At 38.9% G+C, this 14,218-nt stretch overlaps 1 protein-coding gene and 1 long non-coding RNA gene across 3 annotated transcripts in view; one reads left to right on the top strand and one right to left on the bottom strand.

Annotated features, from left to right (window-relative positions):
- The window catches only part of FILIP1L (filamin A interacting protein 1 like), a 198,623-nt gene that overhangs the window by 17,990 nt on the left and 166,415 nt on the right, over positions 1-14,218 (bottom strand). The gene's annotated exons all lie outside the window — the stretch shown is intronic.
- The window catches only part of LOC116217299, a 50,832-nt gene that overhangs the window by 19,578 nt on the left and 17,036 nt on the right, over positions 1-14,218 (top strand). The window lies entirely within an intron of this gene.

Here is a 14,218-nt window from a genome sequence, read left to right as displayed (position 1 = left end):
GAAAGAAATGTACCCACACTGGGCTATTAGATGCACTGACTAATGCCACTTTCTAAACAGTGCATCAAAGCAAAAACCAAACAATGTCTCTGAGTCTGTCCTTTGTGGAAATACAGACCCTATTGCATTGCATCACACCAAAAATCTTTTGTCAAGAGATAAACAGGAATGTAGGTTGTGAGCATAAGAAGGCCAAATTTTCTTGCTCCCTGCTCGATTCAGATTTGGTCTTATATTAAAAATTTGTAGTGATGTAGTGAAATGCATCTCTACTTTATATGACTCTTCAAATTTTTCACAATGGTTTCTTTCCTTTTTATTCTTTTTTTTTTCCCTCTTTCTGAAGTATGATAAGGACTCTCCAGAAGTAAGTACTGATACATAAGGTTCCTGTTCTGCATTTATCCCTGGTCAGCGTTGTGATGTCCAAGCAGGAAGTCTTTACACCTTTCCACTGACAAGCTTCTATTGCAGCCAGCCTTCTAGTTCAGGAAGAGCTTAGGTAATGGCATCCTTAGCACAGCTCTTTATTAGCTGTTGACTGACTGGAGGCATGTATTTCTGGGGCTGCCTCAGCAACATCCTCTTTGGCAGCATGGTAGTTTTTGTGCATGTAGAGAGGAAGCCCCTGCCATTCTGCAGCTGTCCATCAGACTTGTCTGGTTTAATCATAGTCACAGAATTGCTCAGGTTGGAAAAGACTTTCAAGATCATCAAGTCCGAACAGAACCTAACCATACTATCCTAACTCTAACAACCCACCACTAAATCATGTCCCTGAGCACCACATCCAAATGGTTTTTAAACACATCCAGGGATGGTGACTCAACCACCTCCCTGGGGAGCCTATTCCAGTGCTTAACAACCCTTTCTGTAAAGAAGTTTTTCCTGATATCCAGCCTGAACCTCCCCTGGCACAACTTGAGGCCATTTCCCCTTGTCCTGTCACCAGTGAGAAGAGACCAACCCTGCTCTCCCTCTAAGTACCTTTCAGGTATTGGAAGAGAGCAGTAAGGTCTCCCCTCAGCCTCCTTTCCCCCAGACTAACCAGCCCCAGTTCCTTCAGTCGCTCCTCATAGGGCATATTCTCCAAGCCCTTCACAAGCCTTGTTGCCCTTCTTTGGACCTGCTCCAGGATGAGGATACTGAATAGAAATCTATGACTATCAAATTTCTTAACACCTTTACCACCACCCCTACAGTTTTTATTTTAGTGCAGCAGTCTCACTACATTCAGTGTAATTAAATACTTGCTGTGAAAAATTGGTGGAATGGGAAAAAACAGTAAGCTGAGTTGATTTCAAAGTTATCAAGCAGCCCGAGATTCTTTACAACAGTAGATTAGCATAATGGGGAAAATTGACATGAAAAGGTGTAAGGGGAGAGGGAGTGGTTTGTGAAGTGAGCTCGGAAGAATGTTGCTGGCTGACAGAACAAGAGGTCTACGCCATCTTCAAAGGCGGCTTTTTACTGTGTTGTCAGTGCATAAACTTGGGTCATCTTTTTAATGTTAGCTAGTCTGATTTCCTTTTAGAAAAAAATCACCCTCCCCTCCCCACCCTTGTCTCTGAATGCTTTAGTAGTGAAGTTCAATCGATGATTTACTGTTGCCATAGATATAAAAACCATAACAGAAGCACAACTAACAATTTCATTTGGAATAGACTCATTTTTGTGTGTGTGCGTGAAGTTAAGACAGATTAATATGGATAAAATAGACTTGAGCTATTAGCATGTGTTTTATTTTATCTCGCTTCGTTGTAATTTATTTTTCTAAGGCAAATTTAGCTAATGTGATTAATATCTAAATTAATTGAGATTTTACTCAACACTTCTTTATTAACTAGTTGATATCTCCCTGGCCAAACAAAACTGTAATGCTCCAGTGAATGATGCCCCTTAAATTGCTTTAGAAGGAAGACTCTTCGGCCAAATAGTAACCCAACAATTCTAATTTTCCTAGGAATGCTGTGTAATATTTCATGGTGCAACTAAGAGAATTGTTCGTAAATAAATCAGTAAAGTCAGTTGGCAGATGTTTGAGTGAATAATCCCACAAGTCCTTCCAGTGAGCATTACGTACATGTACAGTTTGTATTATTTTCCCATTTTCCTTTTTATTTTTTGTCATGTAACTTCATTTCCCAGGTTTTGATTCAGCAATGTGCTTGACTCCAGCCCAAAGTGAGTGCTTATCTGAGAGAGTCTAACCCAAACTGTGATCAGTAACCATGTATTCCCATGGTTATTTGAACAGAAGTGCTCAAACTATTAGTAACTGAACTGGATTGTTGTATAAGCTGATAAGAATTTTCAAGAGATTTTGTTTCCTTGGTCATTCCAAAAACACTCTAGGGTATGTGGAAGTGTTTCTTTGATTGAAAACATAAAGTACAATTTTAAAATTCAAGCAGACATACAAAGAAAATACTTCTAACCCCTTAAATCTATTAACGTGACTTCAGTGAAGTCAAATTATGGAGCTGTTAGTTAGTTAGAAGCTGTTAAATGATTTTAATGTTTTTCTAAATAGAAGAAAAGGGGTGTAATATTATTACTTTAATATATGTAATCAAATGTGCTTTTGCACTTGCTTTTGGTAACTGTGGGATTGCAGAATGGAAACTGAATACTTGCTGGACTTTCTCCTCAGCCAATGTTAAGTCTGGCTTCCCTTGTCTTCTCTTATAAAGTCTGGCCACGTAAGTAGCAGAAAAGTAAAAGTGAAGATGTGACTTTGGGCCTGCTGTGTTCTTAGCCATACCATAAGGTTTAAAGCTACCAGATCTATTTGAAGGACCCAAGTATGTTGGATTTGAAGGAGCTATTTCACCAAAAGCACTAGCGTGAGAAGGTCAGAAAAAGGTAGCTTAAAAAAAAAAAAAGGTAGAAATAAAATGAATGGATGCCCCCTATCCCATAAAATATTTTTAGCATTTTCATTTCCAGTTGAATTTTGTGATCAAGTAATTTTGTTTTAGACAAAGGCAGGTATATCATTTAGACAAAGCATTCACAGATAATTCCAGGGAGTTGACTTCATAGGACTACAAGAGCCCTTTCTGAAGCCAGGCCAGCAAAAACAGGCATTGGAAACTGCTTTTATGAACATGAATGGTAGGTAGTTAAACAGAATCAGGGCAGTGTCTTATTACTCTTTCTATGAGGCTTCTGTTATAAATTATTTTTTTATTGTGTCTTACTGTCCTACCTGTTTGCAACACCAGTCTTTTTAGTTTAAAGAAATACATTGTCATTGTAAGCTCTTCTCTGTTCATTGCAATTGCTTTTCTCAGTACTCATCCTATAGCTTCTTGTCCTTGATATCATGTATTTAATTGCATTGTCTTGGGCAGCGTAACCCTCACCTTTTAAACTTTTTAGTTTGTTCTAGAATTAATCGTTACTCTTAGGATTATAACAATAATTTTTAAATGCCTTTTTTTAAGTTATTTTTTAAGCAGTCACAGGGTGAATTCTGTAAGGATGCTAGTGTAGTAGGTGTTGGCTTTTAAAGCTGGACTTCTGTCATCTCTTTTGCCCATCTTAGTATATCTGTGATGAGTATCAAGATTTTGATTTGATTCAGCAGAAATGACAGAGATTTTGAATGTCATTGGTGCTTTTTTGGTAAGTTTTCAATACACCTATTTTTATTGAGCTCATGTGTTATTTCCCCGCTTAAATGCGTGGCTTACCAGAGGTACAGCAGGTTATAACATGAAGGAAACTTGCTTCTATGGTTTTTGGGCATGTACTTGAATTTCCCCCTGTACAATGCAAATAAAAATGCTAAGCTGAAAGCTTTTAAATGTAGATGAAGTCATGCCTCTTTGTCTGAGGCATTCTTCCCAGTTAGCAATAAGCCACGGTCTGGCTTTTAATAAGAAAAGAAATGCGCTTCATCATTTCTGGTAAATCTTACAAGTTGGTGTAATTTTTGACACCAATACAGTTAAGTATTTATTTTCGGCAGAAAGCCAGTCTGCCTGTGCCTTCCGCAGTTTGTGGCAATAAAATCTGGGTTTGCTGAACTGAGTTTCTGGCCTTGGGGTGGCTGCACATTTCTTTCCTTTGCCTGCAGTCCTACTTTCTGATGCATAGCTTTTATGAAGACATATGTTTTGGCTACTTTTATAGCTCTCTTTATTATCTTTATTGATGCTTCTTTTTTTCCCCCCCGTCATAAAGAAAGTCAAAAGCCTTTGAAATTACAGCGGCAACAGCATACCATAGCTATTGTGTAATCTGTTGCCTTTATCTGAATCAGTCAGCACTTCCCAACAGAATGCTAGCACTTACTTTAATTTTTTTTTTCCTAGTATGTTATTTATGTATAGATATTTTAAATCATTAGTTTATACTAGGATGCAAATCTCCGCAAAGGGTGTCTCAGCAGTAAGAGACTGTTTGTAAGGCAGATTTCCTGATAAGGAAATTTATTCTATTAAATAAGGACTTTTAATGAGGGGAGTGTGAGTTCTGCTTATTACTCCACAGACTACCGCAGAGAGGTAGTCATTGTTTTATCTGATGCTTAAATTGCTGACTTGCTTTAAAAGGCTTAATAAAAGTAATATATGGTGAATGGCGTTGCCAGTTCTGGGTTAACTTGGGCAAAATTTTAAATGGATAACCAGATATACTTAGCTGTGATGCTGAGTAAATGTGAACGGGATTATTTGTCTTAGAAAACCAAAGTAATCTGTAAGAATAACACTGACTGTGGCCATGATTTCACAACTATTGTGCTGCTGAAAAATCGTCCTGGGGGATAGGGATATAGATATTAGGACTCTGGTTGGAGTTATTTTAGTTCAGCACTAAAATTCAGTTTCATTTTATCATAAATTTTATCTTAAACTTCATTTTATTAAAAGTCTATCTTGAATTATGTCCTTTCCATATCTGGAAGTTTGTGTAAATCATCTCTGAGAACATCAGTCTTTCATAAATAAATCTCTTGGCAATAACTGCTTATGTTTGCAAGTTATGAGTTCTTAATTCTGGCCTTTGATTTCTAGACTTGTAATGCTAGCCCTGAGATTTGCAACACCTGAGACTTACAGGAAGGAGCAGGATTCTTAGACAGGAGTGAAGATGTTGCTATCCTATTCACTTGCAGACAGCTTTATTTTTTTTTCTTGACTGCATATCCTGAAAAACATAATTGTAACGAGTTCTGTCTGACCGCAGAAGTAATAAGCTTTACTTGGGGTTAGCCTTAATAAGTCTCACAGAGTTCAGCTACTGGAAAGCATGGCACGATGAGCTGTGGTCTGCGTTGTGGTGTGCATTACGTTTTGGAGATGTATGTCTCTTCCTTCCTTCCTTCCCTCTTTCTATTAACAGCTATTTCAGATTATTTAATTATTCTTTGAAGTTAGTATCTATTTCTCTTGGCATTTCAGTGGCATGCAAGTGTTAATCCTCTTCTGTTCAGAATCTAAATGGATGAATAACTTCACAGGCTCACAGGAATACGACTTGGGTTTTGCTGGTTAATAGTTTGGGATTTTATCATATTACCATAGTGCATTCTCTCCTTCCCCCCAGCAAACTGCCTGTAAAGTCAGAAATAAAACAAGTAATTTCAGAATTTGGAACTCTTCAAATTTGCGTCAGCCAGGAAATTATAGTTTTGCAGATGGAAAGCTTTCTGAAGGAAATGGAAAGATGAACCACAAGAGATGTGGTATAGGGGTCAAAGCAACAAGACTGAGGCAGATCTTCTCAGTTACTAATCCAGGTCCTGCTTTTCTTCTATTCAGCTTAAACAAGTAAAATTTTGTGCCTGAACTTCAGATTTATTAAAATGGAAAAGCAGTGTTGACTTACTATAACAGGCCATTTTGAGAATTAATATTAATTCAAAGAGGTTTTAATGGTACTGTTACTAGACAAAATAAGCCAACTAATGCTTTGTGTAATTTGTGAATTTTAAATGACAGTGTCACTATGATTTCATTTTGAACAAATTAAATCGGTAGGAAAGATCATGTGTCTTTTTGAACCTGAGATGTGTATTCAATATTTAATTACTTAATCATTACTGCTAGAGCATTATTGCTTGACCGCACGTTGTTGAACTGTTCTTAGAATTACCAGTGTTATAAAGCACTTGGTACCATAGGGGTAAACAGGATAGTACTTTCCCACCATTTTTCCTCATTTTTATGAGTATGGGCAGATGTATGTGTTTGTGTTCTCTGTATGGAGTATCTGTACCGTTAATTGTTACCACTACAGACTTCTACCTAGTATTACACTGCATGTAATACACTCTATGCTGTGTTTCCTGTTCATACAAGTGCCAACAGTTTGAGGGTTGGCTTTTTGTCTTAGGTATCTAATCTCCATCATTCAAATAACTGATTAGTTTGCAGAAGTTTCGAATCCCTAAATGTGTCAGTCACTTTAGCTCTATAAAAGTGTGTAACATTTAAGCCTTCTTTTCACACTTTTTGGTTAAATAATCATGTTACTACTAGATTAAGACAACAGTCTGAAATTTGTTATCTCTAAGCAATTTCAATAGATAATTCCTGCCTATAATTTGATTTGATTTCCTCCCCCCCTCTTCCCTAGGTATATAACATTATAATGTGTAGGTTCAAGACCACTTTACCAGTGCTCTTCTGGAGGCAGTTGGGTAAATAGATGCTTTTCTGCAACCTGATTCACCTGGAGCTGTGCTGCTGTCCTGACCAGAACTGAGCACGATTGTGCAAGTATCCAATTCATACAAACTTTTTTTCTACTTCAATTAGTTAATATTTTTGGTATGACAGAAGATGGAATTTAGCCAACAAAAACACATCATGTTTCTCAGAGGAGACTGGTTAGTCATAAATGTCATTTTCCCATAACATTTACAGGAATTGGATGTTCTCTAAAACAATTTTAACACACGTTTAATATAGAAGTAAATGTCTGGGGCCACATTTTCATCCAAGGGCAGCATAGGCATTATGCCTCTCTGTTATGCTGCCATGGCCTTATTTGTATGTTATTGGTTAGCAACAATGATAAAATTTAGAATTTTCCATGCTCCTATGCATGCTTCTGTTGAACTGAAAGGCTGAACTTTCTGCTGCCACCAATCCTGGGTAAGCTGCTCGTTCATACAGTGGCCACTTGCTCTAAGGTTGAAGTTGGCTGCAAACTGGGATGCGTTCTTCATGTGCTCAATGAACATGACAAGAATGTATGTGTTTAAATTGTAATTATTACATTTAGATTAAATATTGTAAGATAAATGTTAATGGTACTTAAGTCCAGAATGGGATTTTCTGGGAAGACTTTGAGTTCTCCATCATTTAGAGGAATGGGGGATACATAAAAACGATCAGACAAACATTCCTCAGGCATGATGTCAGTGTCATCACTCCTGTGTGAGGACAAAACTACGTGGCTTCTTGAGGTCCTGCTCATATCCATGAAGTCTTTATTATATACATACATCCTAGGACAAAAATAAACCCTTTTTGGTGTGCTTTGTTTCTGAAGTAGCTCTGTGTATAATAAACTCTGGGTACTTGAAGGCTGGGCTGGTGTAGCACCCCATTCCACTTTTTTGAGGCAGAAAACATGAACCTCAATTTTTACTGAAAATTTGGATTGAGATGATTAAGTATTCTGTGATGCAGAGTTGCAGTGCTGTTAAGGCTTTCCAAAGAAGCAAGGGATTTTAATATAATCAGGTTTGTTGATATGGCTGCAGTTCTTTCTAGTAGCTAAGACTGGAAGCAATAAGAGTGGTAATAACACATATAAAACAAAGATTTCCCTTTGAAGCTAAACATACATCTTTTCCTTGTAGACCTGATAATATGAAGGTATCTGTTTTCTCTAAAATGGACTTGGAAGACGTAAGTGAAAAGGAGACTGTAGAAATGCATTACAGTGCGGTTCACTGGCTAAAGATAGCTTTGAAGTTAAAAAGTGATGAAGGATGCTGTTAGTTTCCAAATTTGTAGTATAGTTCCTTCCAAAATTGTATTAAAACTATCCCGATATATTACAAATTGCTTCTCAGCACAATTTCATGGATTGAAGCTCTGATTCTGCGGACACTGCTGCCTGGGAAATAACTCAATTCTTTGCCATCTGTCCTAATCCTCCAAAATGTTTTGCTGTATGTCTCCTACATCTGAATGTGTTGAGACTTGAAGTGTGAGATGCTTGGCTGTTGTGTTTTCTCTTGTTTCAGTAGGACACTGGTCCACCTTGGCCTGGGAATATTCAGTGAATCATTTAAAGGTGCAAAGCCAAGACATTTAAAGCATTTTAATCCTTAGCATAAATGCTCTTGTTGGGGATTTACACTGACATTCTCCAAACTGATCCTCTTCAAGAGGACTATTGCACTGTTTTAGAATGTAGGATGGAAAGCTACAATTGAGAGCTATTGATGATAGTCTGAGAATTTTCTTTTACTTCTGATGTTTTAGTAAAGAGGAGAGTCATGTGAATTTCTATTTCCCTTGCCCCTTCAAATAAAGACTGTTGGATTCCAGGTATTCCCTGATCTTCAAACAACTGTTAGTTCAGTCAAGCAATCTCTACCTCATGATTGTATCCAAGACTGATTTGTAACTGAGTATCATTATGTGACTGAAGGGCATTTGGCTACTTGCCCTATTTGATCTCTTTTCTTGCCTCTGGGCTGATGATCTGTGATGTTTAGGTTACATTTTCCTATTTTCAAATGTCACTATAAATGAAGGACCTATAGCATGCTTTCATGTACAGTATGTTTCTGATGTAATACATTTTAGCTTTTATCATTAATTTAAAAAGTTATTTCAAATCCTGAAAATAAAAAAGACGCCATTATCTCTAGACAGAACTTGCTAGCTGTTTGGTTTAACTAGAAATATGCAAGGGTCATATACAGGTTATAAAAAGTTATCTTGTCAAATTCTGATATTATTCCCCTCAGTTAATCCTGATTGAAACAGAAGAATTTAGCCATTTACAAAGATTCTCAAGCAGAGAATGGGAACAAAGCAAGGACAAGCAGACACTTTCCTAAGGGCTCCTTTCTATGCTGTGCTGCATTTTCCTTCTCCTTTATAGAGGTTAGCAAAATCTTTCAGCTTTAAGGTTACTGTCAGCTTTTCTCTGCTATTTTACCAAAAGAGAATAAAGGTGCTACCTCCTGGCAGAAGCCTAAATACTGTTATCCCTGCTCCCTGCACTGTATACAATCTATTTTATCTAACTTGGAATGTCCTATATAGAATTTATACTTGAGAACTTTGCTTCAGAGGGTTTATATCTCCTATCCTGTTAACCCATATGCATCCAAATGTGTATAATGATTTATATGTTAGACTTGGTTTTAGAAACACATATTTTAGGACAAGTTTTAAGTCTGCCAAAGTTCATGGTGGCCTTCTCATTGAAGGGAATTCCATATTTAATTTAGGATTGATGTGGGCTGCTAGTCAAAAGATTTTCACTTTACATTAAAAAGCATATGGTGCTATTTGCAGGTTAAGAAAATGTTTTAGCTTTGACTGTTAGCAAATTGTATTTTTTTTCCATGCTCTTATACACTAATAGCTGTTGATGAGTTAGTTCTCAGAGAGCCATATCCAAGTTAATACGACCAGTGTTGGATTTCAGACTCTTAGGTCAGGGGCAAGCTGCTCTGAATGTGGTGCTGAGGTACCCCCAAGTTCAGGAGGCCAAACTTTAAGATATAAATTAGGCTCATTTAATTCACTTTCCTCTTCTCTAGGAAGGGATCTGAAAGTGGAATGACTGAAATTGAAAAAGTGCATAACTGAGAGGAGCATTTTAAAGTTAAAAACTAAAACAACTGTGGCATTTATTAAGCTGCTTCTGAGAGATTTCTGAACCTACTAACCTATTGTTTCTTCTGACTTCAGTGCAATTGTCATGTTCCTTCCCAGGCCTTTGGAAGCCTGTAAAGGACAATGAAATTTGGTTCATGTATTGTTTTACTTCCCTGAAATGTATGCAAGATTAATCCACCAGCCCACGTTTAAAAAGAAATAATGGTAAGGCTTTTCAAGCTCTCAATGTCGATTGTGTTGGATATTGTATAAACATGAAAACTGAATGTTGTTTGTCCTGTTGGGTGTGAACGCTGTGAATGATACCGGCCAAAACATCTGGCAAGATTAGCAGAAAGGTTTTTTATAAACTAGAAATGGTCTTTTTGTGGAACTGTGCAAAGATCAAAACGCCTCTGATAGCTATTTTTTTTTCCCTGTCAGAAGTATTTCAGTTCATTCAGCATCTGCATTCTCTGTCATGTTCATCAGAGCTTTGTGTACCCTACCTGTGATATTTCTCTAACGGTTTGTGGAAGCCTGAGCTCGGGTGAGCTCTGCAAATAGGAATTCTGCTTCACTACCATGGCAGCCACTCTCTGGTGGTCAGCAACAGGTCCCACACACAGCTCAAGGCTGAAGAAAAGTGTGTGTAATGTCATCATGACGTGCACAATGAGCTGTAGCAGAAGGGGTGACTTCTGCAACAGAGAAAAAAAAATGTGTGTTTATCAACCTGAATGACTTGTAGTTGTTTTGAAGTGTTGCCTAACAAGGTTTGAACTCTCACCTTCTGTTTTATAATTAAGGGAGTGTTACATGGTGCTGGTGCTGGGTGTTCGCTTGTCTTGGATAACCTAGCGCTCGCTTACTGCAGGAATGTTCCCCTGCTCTGCCACCTCGGTTCTGTCACTCTGCTTAGCCAGCAGTGCTTTGGGCGGGACTGGCTTTGTACTGTCTTTAAACAGGAGGCTACATCATGCTACTGAAATTCCTCAAATAGCATGTCCTTGAATTCCCGAACGCTCAAGGATGGTGGGCATGCTCCATCAGTCAGGCAGCGAGGTGCTGTTCTGATCTCCCAGAGACAAGATGGCGCCCCAGAGTTGCAGTCAGAGTGGTTCTTGTCTCACGAACAGGAAACACAGCAAACCTCAAAATCAGTGGAACAGACAGAGAGGTGTTAAGACTCAGAATGCCCATTACCTCACATAAGCACAAGCTCAGCCTTGTGCTTATATGTACTCATATGTACTGATTTAAAGTATTTCAGCAATGTCTCCTACCCTCTTAGAGGGCAGGAGTGAGGGACTGAACTAACCAAGCCTTCAACCACATTGAGGAAGCTCAAGATAAACCTCGTAGATATCCATTTATGAAGAATTCATTTATGAGAAAGACAAACTTAAGCAATGAAAGTTTTTGGATTTTTTTTAGTGGTAAGGCACAGTTTCTAATTCACATCAATTTGATGACAGGCTGGAGGATTAAAGGGAACTATTAATGAGTCAGAATTAAATTTTATAGAATGGTTTTTAAGAGCGAGTCTTCCTACTTTATAACTCCTTAGTACTCTCTGACTTAGATATTTTTCAGGATATTTTAATTGCATCTGTAATGAGCTGTATTCTGGTGTTACCACACCCAGGATCTGAGCGAAGCTGTGTGCAGGAGAGCTCCCAAGGAGTGCTGGCTGTGCACTTTCCCATGCCAGCCTACCCCTGATAAAGGACTTTTTCTAAAGAAAAGTGCCAGCTTTTAAGAACTAACACGAAATGCAAACTGTCGCTGCAAGTAAAATCAAGCTGTTTGGTTTTTTTTTTTCCTCCCGTGACAATGACAAATGTGATAAATCATTCCAGCATTAGGTAAATAACACAGGGGTGATGTTATTAAGCCAAATCAAGCAGTGACTTGCTTATACTGATACTGGTGGGGAAAATAAAATAAGGGCAAGTTAGATACGTTGATCCATGAGATCAATCTCTAAAAATTTCCCTATCAGCATTTATGTGACATCGGTCAGTGGAAGGAAGGGAGTGACAGGGAAGGAACAAAGGGTCAATGCAGTTAGATAGGAAGCTGACCCTCATTTCTGGAGGAGGTGCTTGTTCCTAAAACACTTTCTCTTTACGTTCCCTGTTGTAAAAATGTTAAGAGAGGTACAAAGAAAGTTAAGAGAAGAAATCCAGGTGCTGAAGACTGAATTACATGATTATTCTTTCCCTTTACTGTTCTCTTTCCTCTTAGTGTTAAGTGATATCAGCTAACATTTTGTTTACTTAAAACTTGATAGTTTCGAGATGTACTAGGAAATCTATGACAAAACAAAGGCACACAATACTGTGGGGGGTGGGGGGGGGAACAACTACGAAAGATGTTAATCGTTATACCTGAGTCTAATTATTTTGGACTTTTACCAGTAGAAATGAGATCAAAATTGGTCTTAGAGGTATAAGGCAAAGAATGTTTTCTCTTTAGGTGTATGGAAGACAGACTGTGGGAAATAAAGTACTTTTGTTTTTTAACAGATATCATGATTTGCATTAGATAGGTAGTATTTACAGTACAGATGGTACTTAGGATATTATCAAAGTAGTATAATGATACACATTGCCCTCATTCTGTTTTGGATTTGGAAGAACTGAAGTAGTCTCTCAGATATGGATAGGCTTTTTTCTATTTCTAGTTACTACTTTCATAAAACATGTTTATTGCATTTATAGTATTCCTGCAAATGCTTTTTACTTTATCCTATTGTAGTCCTTTGAGTTCAGCCTCTCCTTTTCCTTCAGATATACGTGAAGGGCTGCTTATTAATTCTGCTTTTTAACATGTCTTTTCATAATTTAGCTAACATTTCCACTTTATAACTTGCCAATGCATTTTTAAAGTATTAAATTGACTGAATTTATGATGCATAGGAATCAAAATTTATCAGAGAAGTAGGTTGCTAGTCTGCAGATACAATAGAATAGCAAGCAGAAGGCTTTGTAAGGGTTTAGGATGCTGATCTGGGGTGTTAGTTTTCTAGTATAAACTTCCATTTGTTCTGCTTTCTGGGGTTTGTTTCATTCCATATATATTAGACATTGCTCCCATGATTCTGTAGTCTGGTGGACTGATGGCATCAACAGAAGTGTAAATTTTGCTCGTTACAAGGAAAACTACCTTGGAAACGTGGCATCTATTTAAATGCCAGGGTTAATGATATAGAAATACCTGAGTTATCTTTGAAATGAAGTGTATATTTATAAAGGTTTTTAGAGCCATGTGGAAAATGACTACTTGAAAATCCTGAAAACATTCACAGGGGATTTCAATTCTCAGTCTCTCGTGTCTTGTGTGCAGGATAGCACAGCAATGCATGCGGCTGTATAACAGCAGCTTAAACTTTTCTGAACAAGGATTCTGAAGGGTTTAAAGCACTGAATGAAGCTAAATAGATAAATAAAAATCTCCACAGCTTTCTGCTGCCTGTACTAGTAGCTACGTAGCTTGATATTAAGGAAAACGAAAACAATACAACAAAACCAGATTTTTTTTCTTTCAAATAGAATTTGTCCGAGTTTAAAGGTCTCGCGGCAACATTTGGAAGTGCACACCAGCCTCAGGAGAGCATTGCTTAGCAGCCTGAATCAGCAGGTAGCACAGTGGAGCTGACCTGAGCACAGTTGTTCCTACAAGCGGAGATGTGACAGCTCCTCAGCCCGGGGACAGGAGCGCGTCCCCGCAGACTGCAGCTGACAGCCGTAGGCTGTAGCCGAGCCTACCGGGTGCCCATCCCGCTCTGCAGTGGCTGCTCTCCTTCGAGATTCGTTTGCTCGGTGACCGGGATTTAAAGTTTCCTCCTCATCGTCTGACAGCTCAGCGCTGCTGTGACTTGACACTTGCACAAAAGACACGGAAGAGGGAAGCAGCGTGTAGAAGTTGGGAAGTTTGTCGATCTCCGAGCCGGTCGCAACTGCTCGCTTCAGACAGAGCACAGCCCCACGGGCAGAATCGTGCTTGTGGCAACTTACGCGTCGCCCCATAAACTACAGCAGAAGTTGCTCAGAAGTCTGAGCACATGCTCGGAGATATCCGTGTGCCCCAACACACCACCTGTGCGGGTAAGGGCAGCGCAGAGGGACGGGAGCCCTACCTGCCGCGTTCCCACGCAGCTGCAATGCAGCCGCGACGTTACCCGGCTACGGAGGAGCTCCCGCATCCCTACCTCCCTCCTTCCTCACCGCTCAGTTCATCCCTCGTCCGCCTGCTCTGCACCTAAGCCAAGTTATAGGGAAATAGGATGCTCTGCCAGCAATCCCGGTGAAATCTGGGGGCTTTCACCCTTTTCCCTCAACGCCCTTCCGTAAGCAGGGTCCCCGCAGGCCGTCCCCGCCCGCCCGCTCTTACCTGCTGCTCCCTTA

Source organism: Meleagris gallopavo, chromosome 1 (assembly GCF_000146605.3).
Source record: "Meleagris gallopavo isolate NT-WF06-2002-E0010 breed Aviagen turkey brand Nicholas breeding stock chromosome 1, Turkey_5.1, whole genome shotgun sequence".
Taxonomy (NCBI): Eukaryota; Metazoa; Chordata; class Aves; order Galliformes; family Phasianidae; genus Meleagris; species Meleagris gallopavo.
Note: the sequence above shows the minus strand (reverse complement) of the source record. Positions and strands in the feature narration are given on the sequence as shown.